The sequence below is a fragment of the Schistocerca piceifrons genome, chromosome 7 (genome assembly GCF_021461385.2).
Source record: "Schistocerca piceifrons isolate TAMUIC-IGC-003096 chromosome 7, iqSchPice1.1, whole genome shotgun sequence".
Classification (NCBI taxonomy): domain Eukaryota; kingdom Metazoa; phylum Arthropoda; class Insecta; order Orthoptera; family Acrididae; genus Schistocerca; species Schistocerca piceifrons.
This window is the reverse complement of record NC_060144.1, coordinates 156,031,488-156,038,254: the sequence shown is the minus strand read 5'-3', so window position 1 is coordinate 156,038,254 and position 6,767 is coordinate 156,031,488. Positions and strand designations below refer to the sequence as shown.

At 43.0% G+C, this 6,767-nt stretch overlaps 1 non-coding gene across 1 annotated transcript; it reads right to left on the bottom strand.

The window, feature by feature from the left end:
• Window positions 1-4,980: 4,980 nt before the first annotated feature.
• On the bottom strand, window positions 4,981-5,054 carry Trnac-gca. Its single transcript has one exon. It is a non-coding gene; the product is annotated as a tRNA-Cys (tRNA).
• Window positions 5,055-6,767: the final 1,713 nt, after the last annotated feature.

The following is a 6,767-nucleotide window of genomic DNA, read 5'->3' as shown; positions in this document are numbered from 1 at the left end:
GACCACGTCCGTCCTTAGATCCGAACTGCTTCCTAATGGCTTCTGTCTGTTGCTGCCTGCGCTCCACTATTTATATCCGGCAGGAGAACGTTTTTTACTCTCGATGGTAGCTTTTTGTTATTACTCCCGCAGTATATTGCAGCACAACTTAGCGTGCTGGCCTCACTTCCCCTCACTCAGCACTCTCCAGGCTTCGCTCAGCGCTCAGTCTGTGTTAGTCCTTGCGTCAGCCTGCTGGTAGACTGCTGCTGTCATCAAGGCTATCTGTGCCTGCCTACTTCGCAATGCCTCGGTCGCTGGCGTGCCTCTGTTTTGCCATTCTCCACTACATGTGGCCGCAACACTGGCAAGGAGTGTGTGATCATTTTTGCTGATCATGTTCATCCCAAGGAACAATGTTTGTTCCCCAACATTGGCGCTGTGTTTCATGAGGACAGAGATGCTGCTCACACAGCTCGCACCATCCAGAGCTGGTTTTGTGGGCACAAGGATGAATTACCGCATCTCCCCTGGCCACCACGTAGCCATATCTAAATATTACTGAACCTTTGTGGTCTACTATTGGGAGGAGGGTGCGTTATCGATATTCATCTCCATCATCGTTACCTGAACTTTCCACCATTTCGCAGGAAGAGTGGTACAACATTCCCTTGAAAACCATACAGGAACTGTAATTGTGTGTGTGTGTGTGTGTGTGTGTGTGTGTGTGTGTGTGTGTGTGTGTGTGCGTGTATGTGGTTTGGTGATCTTCTGGGCTCCCAACGGAGTGGTTGTGGTTATCAGCGCCCTAATAATGATTAAAATAAACGAATGTGGATAAGAACGAAAACTGTCGTACACGCATGCACTGAAATTACCACACAATTAATACAATTACTCCATCGCACAGACACTATCATATGTATTTATCCATTCCGATATGACTGGAAGCTACTGTTAATGCCTACTGCTTTCTATACACTATTAACCGTGGTAATGTTTTTGGTGTTTCCATATTTTTGTCCATCCCCTGTACATATCAAACCACTGTCATGACACGTCAGGTCTGGAGGATCACATGAACATTTGCTGTCAGTTATACACCAAGTGCAGCGCTCCAAAGTGACCAGTGTTGATTTCCCAAGGAGTGATTAATTTTCTGGGCAGTGAGCTAATGGTGATAATGATACGTAGCGGCGAATAAGTGCCTAGTGATAGACAGCTGTGCCACGCTTGAGGCATTGTCTGTAGCTAAAACACTCACAAGCTCGTTTGTCGTAGTTTATTCCCTTTAATACATTACAACTCTGGATAATTTCTTCGTAACAACATCAGCGCCGCCCACATTTCATATTCAGGCGTGTTTCAATAAACAACATATACGCATAACTCTAACATGGCTGATTAAAAATTAGCTTACATTGCTAACGCCAAGATCTGCACCATTTTTTGTAGTTGGACAAAAGTATTTAATAAATTAACACTCTCATTTTTTAATCATGTAGCCACAACTTATAGAATTTAATTTATCGTTCCGTGTTCTTTCGCGTATCTGTAGCTGTGTATGATTAAAATATATTGGGTACCCAATACACCAAAAGTACGCTGATTGGCAGCATTCGCTTAAGGAGACTATGAATATACGTTGCACCGTATCTTGGTTCAAATACGCCAGTTAAACGGGTGAACAAAGAGCCGAGAAACAATCTCTGAGTGAGCAGTCGGCTTTATAAAGGAATGAAACAGAAGCACTGAAGCCAAAACCGAGCCGCTAATTAAGATTTCGAGAGAAATTCGCCATCTCAGTATCGTCGTAGGTATAATCTGCCACCGAATTTCCTTAATTAGAATGTTAGACCCGTTCAGAAATGCGTATTGTTGTTTCTTACACGAAAGACGGTGGTTCTGTTCTTATGAGGAATAAGTTATTGTGAGGAATGCCTTATCATCTCTAGTCGAGAGAATATTCTCTGAGTGAATAATACACAAACATCACCAAATCTCAAAATTGGGTGAAGCAGTAACTACTCTATATATAAACCTCACTTTGGTGATAATCTTACACTTACCAGTTTTTCGTTTGATTTTCTGCTGATATACAATTGTGCCTATAACCATTCAGCCACTGCATCTAAAGGATCGATAACGTGCACAATATATTCCAGCGCATGCGTTTCCTCACAAATTTGTTCCTATTATCCACCTTCACCCAGTAAATTTGATCTCTCTGATGCTCAGCACTTGACCTTCTGTTTCGTACATTGCTACCACTGCCATTAACTTTTATATTTCACGATGCTGCCCACACCTCGTCGCCACATCTCGTTCCCAGGAAGGTTTTCAAACACTACAGGCTCAAAGACACAATTATTCACTGATAAAATACTGCTCGCTTGTTTCTACAAAACGAATGAATTTCATCCATAAACTCAGTCACTTCGAGAGTAAAAATTTTTACGTGTAAATTACGTAAGAAAACTTCAGACGTTTTCTAGTGGCCTATTCCTTCATACAAGCCATCATTATGAGAGAAATTTTGGTATTAATCAACGTCACTGTCACTCAAGTCGATGATTGCAAACCGTTCGTCGCCATCTCTCCTGCCTAGTCCAGGTAAACGTGACAGCGAAAATTCTCCCAAGAGAAGGATCCTAACTGTCTACTGCGAGTCGAATACTACCGCTTTAGGGTGTTGCTCTCAATCACGGAGACGGTTGCTTTTAAATTTACATTTTCACATATCTTCTGCAAGTCATTATATACGGGCAGTCAAATGAAAATAAGACAGATTGAAACAATTAGTAAGCTGTTTATTGTTTCCAAAAGTAATCGTCATAACTTTTAATGTATTTATTCCACTGTGAGACAACATGGTCAGTGCCTTCAGAGAAAACTGTCCTCGGTTACGTATAGAACCACGATTGCACTTGAACCTCTTCGTCCAAAGCAAATCGACGACCACTCCAGGGCTCCAAAAATATGGAAACCGCATGGGAAGAGATCAGGACTCTGTGGAAGATGTGTAAGGGCTTCCCAAAGAAATTCCTACAGCATACTCTAAACAACTGTACCAACATGGCGGGCGGCACAATCATCTTTTAGTAGGCAACCGCAAAAATTTTGCCAAGAAGGTATTCACCGTCTTAACTCACAGTAGGATAAATGTGTTAACAGCTATGATGTTTACTTTTGAAATAATAAACACTGACTTACTTTTTAGGGTTCCGTGCCTCAACTGGTAAAAATATAACCATTATAGACAACTTCAAAAATGGTTCAAATGGCTCCCCTAGAACTTAGAACTACTTAAACCTAACTAACCTAAGGACATCACACACGCCCCTGCCCGAGGCAGGATTCGAACCTGCGACCGTAGCGGTCGCGCGGTTCCAGACTGTAGCGCCTAGAACCGTTCGGTCACCCTGGCCGGCTAGACAACTTCGTTGTCCGTCTGTCTGTCTATATGCCCGACTCTTGAAAATCCTATTTCTCAGAAACGAAGTCGTAGACGTATCATGTTGAAATTTATGCCACCTAATAAGATCTACGTTAGCGGTGTAACAAATTGTAGTTTCTAAGACAGTGCAGTAAAAAGATACTGCCACTTCTGTCCACATTTTGATACTCGCAAACTCACTCATCAGGGTACGTCATGATATTTTGCAAGAAGCAAGGTTTCATTGTATAAGTAAAGGGAAAAATCTCAGAAAATTAGTAATTTGTAATTGTCTCATACAAAAAAATATTTATTTCATCGTTTGTGGTACGACTTAAAACTTGAAGTTAAAACATTCTCGGCAGTCTTGGAATTGCCCTGACCGATATCTTGCCAGTGTCACTGTAGGTAATGAACAAAAGTCTCGATTCCCGAAATGGATGACCTGTCTATAATACAAAATTAAGTTTTACGGAGCCTTCAACGCTCGTGTTCTCCTCGCAACTGGCCTTTTCCCCCTATCTGTCTCGTTTTCATTTGACTGCCACATACGTAACGTGAGGCGGATGGCACTTCGCACCAGTACCAGCGCTTCTTTGTCTTATACCACTCGCGCGTAGAGCGAGGAAACATGACTATATGCATTCGGACCCTAATCTCACTTATCCTCGTAGTTCTGATGATGGCAGATGAGCTGTGGCACAATATTCCTCTATCAGTTCACTAATTCTACTGTTAATGCCCACTGCTTTCCTATACACTATTAAGCATAGTAATGTTTTTGGTCTTTCCATATTTTTGTCCACTCCCTGTACACATCACACCACTGCCATGACGCGTCAGGTCTGGAGGATCCAACTCTTCCATATTATTTAACTACCTCTATCCCCTGTATTGCGTTTTCTTGTGGGCTACGCTGACCTATTATGATACTAATAGTGCGTGTCTCAATTCCTAGACCTCTCCAACAAATCTAAGTCTTCCACTGTTATAATTGTTGTTATTACTTATTATTATCATTATCATTGTCATCATTATTATTATTCTAATGGTTGAAACACGTATTTATACAGTTAATAAAAATAACATTTCATCCTAGTCCATTTTCTGAGGTACGATACAAGTCATTTTCCGTGCACGATTTTGGCTACAGTCAACACTGAAGCATACACTGAGAATCGAAAACATTATAACCACTGAATGAGATTTTCACTCTGCAGCGGAGTGTGCGCTGATATGAAACTTCCTGGCAGATTAAAACTGTGTGGCGAACCGAGACTCGAACTCGGGACCTTTGCTTTTCGCGGGCAAGTGCTCTACCAACTGAGCTACCCAAGCACGGCTCACGCCCCGTCTTCACAGCTTTACTTCTGCCAGTACCTCGTCTCCTACCTTCCAAACTTTACAGAAGCTCTCCTGCGAACCTTGCAGAACTAGCACTCCTGAAAGAAAGGATATTGCGGAGACATGGCTTAGCCACAGCCTGGGGGATGTTTCCAGAATGACATTTTCACTCTGCAGCCAAGCGTGCGCTGATATGAAACTTCCTGGCAGATTAAAACTGTGTGCCGGACCGAGACTCGAACTCGGGACCTTTTCCTTTGCGGGCAAGTGCTCTACCAACTGAGCTATCCAAGCACGACTCACGGCACCTCCTCACAGCTTTACTTCTGGCAGTACCTCGTTCTCGTTCCTACCTTCCAAACTTTATAGAAGCTCTCCTGCGTACCTTGTAGTCTCAGTCCGGCACACCGTTTTAATCTGCCAGGAAGTTTCATATCAGCGCACACTCCACTGCGCGGCACGCCAGCGCTTGCGTAGGACCTGTGGTAGCAATTGAAGACACGCTGACAACTGCGAACCACCTGCATTACTTCATTCCCGACGGCGATTTCATGTTTCAGCTGTGTAATTGTCCGTGTATCGGAGCCAGAACTGTGCTACAGTGGTTTGAAGAGCATTATAGTGAATTTACGTTGATGTCTCGACAACCAAATTTACCTGATGTAAATCCTATGCAATTTATCTGGGTCGCTATCGGGCGCACCGCGTACGCAAACCAGTGGCCCTCTATTTGCGCGAATTACATGATCTCTGCGTAGACATCTAATGTCACATACCTCTACAACCTACCAACAAGCTATTGGATCCCTGATACACAGAATAAATTACGTATTTCGTTCCAAAGACGAAAAAACAAGCAACTCGGCAGTTGGTCGTAGTGTTTTCGCGCATCATTGTATGTTTCTTATCTTCTGAACAGTCACACTTGGGATTGTCTTCTTTGCCGTGGCCCTAGCTTTCCGTATTTGCTCTTTATCTGCTCACACCTGGTCTCTATTTCTTCAAATGCTTCCATGTCAATTCCCCATGTCGTAAACAAGAGGTAAAATTTCCGATACTATTTTCCAGCCAGGATGAAAGAGCTCCTTATCTTCCCACAGCTGTAACTTACTTATATCATCTGCGATTGCGAGTACATCTGATATTCCAACAAATCTCTTTTTGGATTTCAGGCTTCGCGCGTACCGTATACTTCATGTACGTGTAATGATGAGTTGTCTCTGCCGTCATCTTCTTCCTGTCCTTGTCCGTAGGCGTTTATATTCGAACGTAAGGTGAAGCTATTCCTGCCAGGCGGTAAAGCCACAAGGATGAAGTATATTTTCAAAAGTTAGTTCAAATGGTTCAAATGGCTCTGAGCTCTATGGGACTTAACATCTGAGGTCATCAGTCCCCTAGAACTTAGAACTACTTAAACCTAACTAACCTAAGGACATCACACACATCCATGCCCGAGGCAGGATTCGAACCTGCGACCGTAGCGATCGAGCGGTTCCGGACTGAAGCGCCTAGAACCGCTCGGCCACTGCGGCCGGCTAACAGTTGGAATGCGGTACAAATCTGAATGTGTTGTGGAGGGCTATATCTACCTTTTTGGCGTGATTTGACTCACATCAAACTGGACAGGCGGACCCTGCAGTGGGAAAACAGCGGCACTGCAAAAGCTCTACTCGTTTCTGCTTGACTACTGCACTGTATACCAGCCGATTTTCTAAGGAGACTTATTCTGGTAGAAACTTTTAATTTGTGCTTCTTGTGTGCTAGAAAGCCGTCGTTTCTCCTAGGTATTTTGGAGTATCGCATTGTTTATTCCAAGCCTAATACTTATTTATTTCTCTGTCGTGTCACTTAAATACCTAAACTATCTCATGTGCCCTATATGTTCACGACTAATGTTGTCATCGGGTGTTATCGCAGTCTTCCTCTTCGACACAAACGTTAGCTTTAATGTATCTATATTTAAAAATCGCTGACATTCATTAGACCAACCGGAAATTTAGTCAAAGTC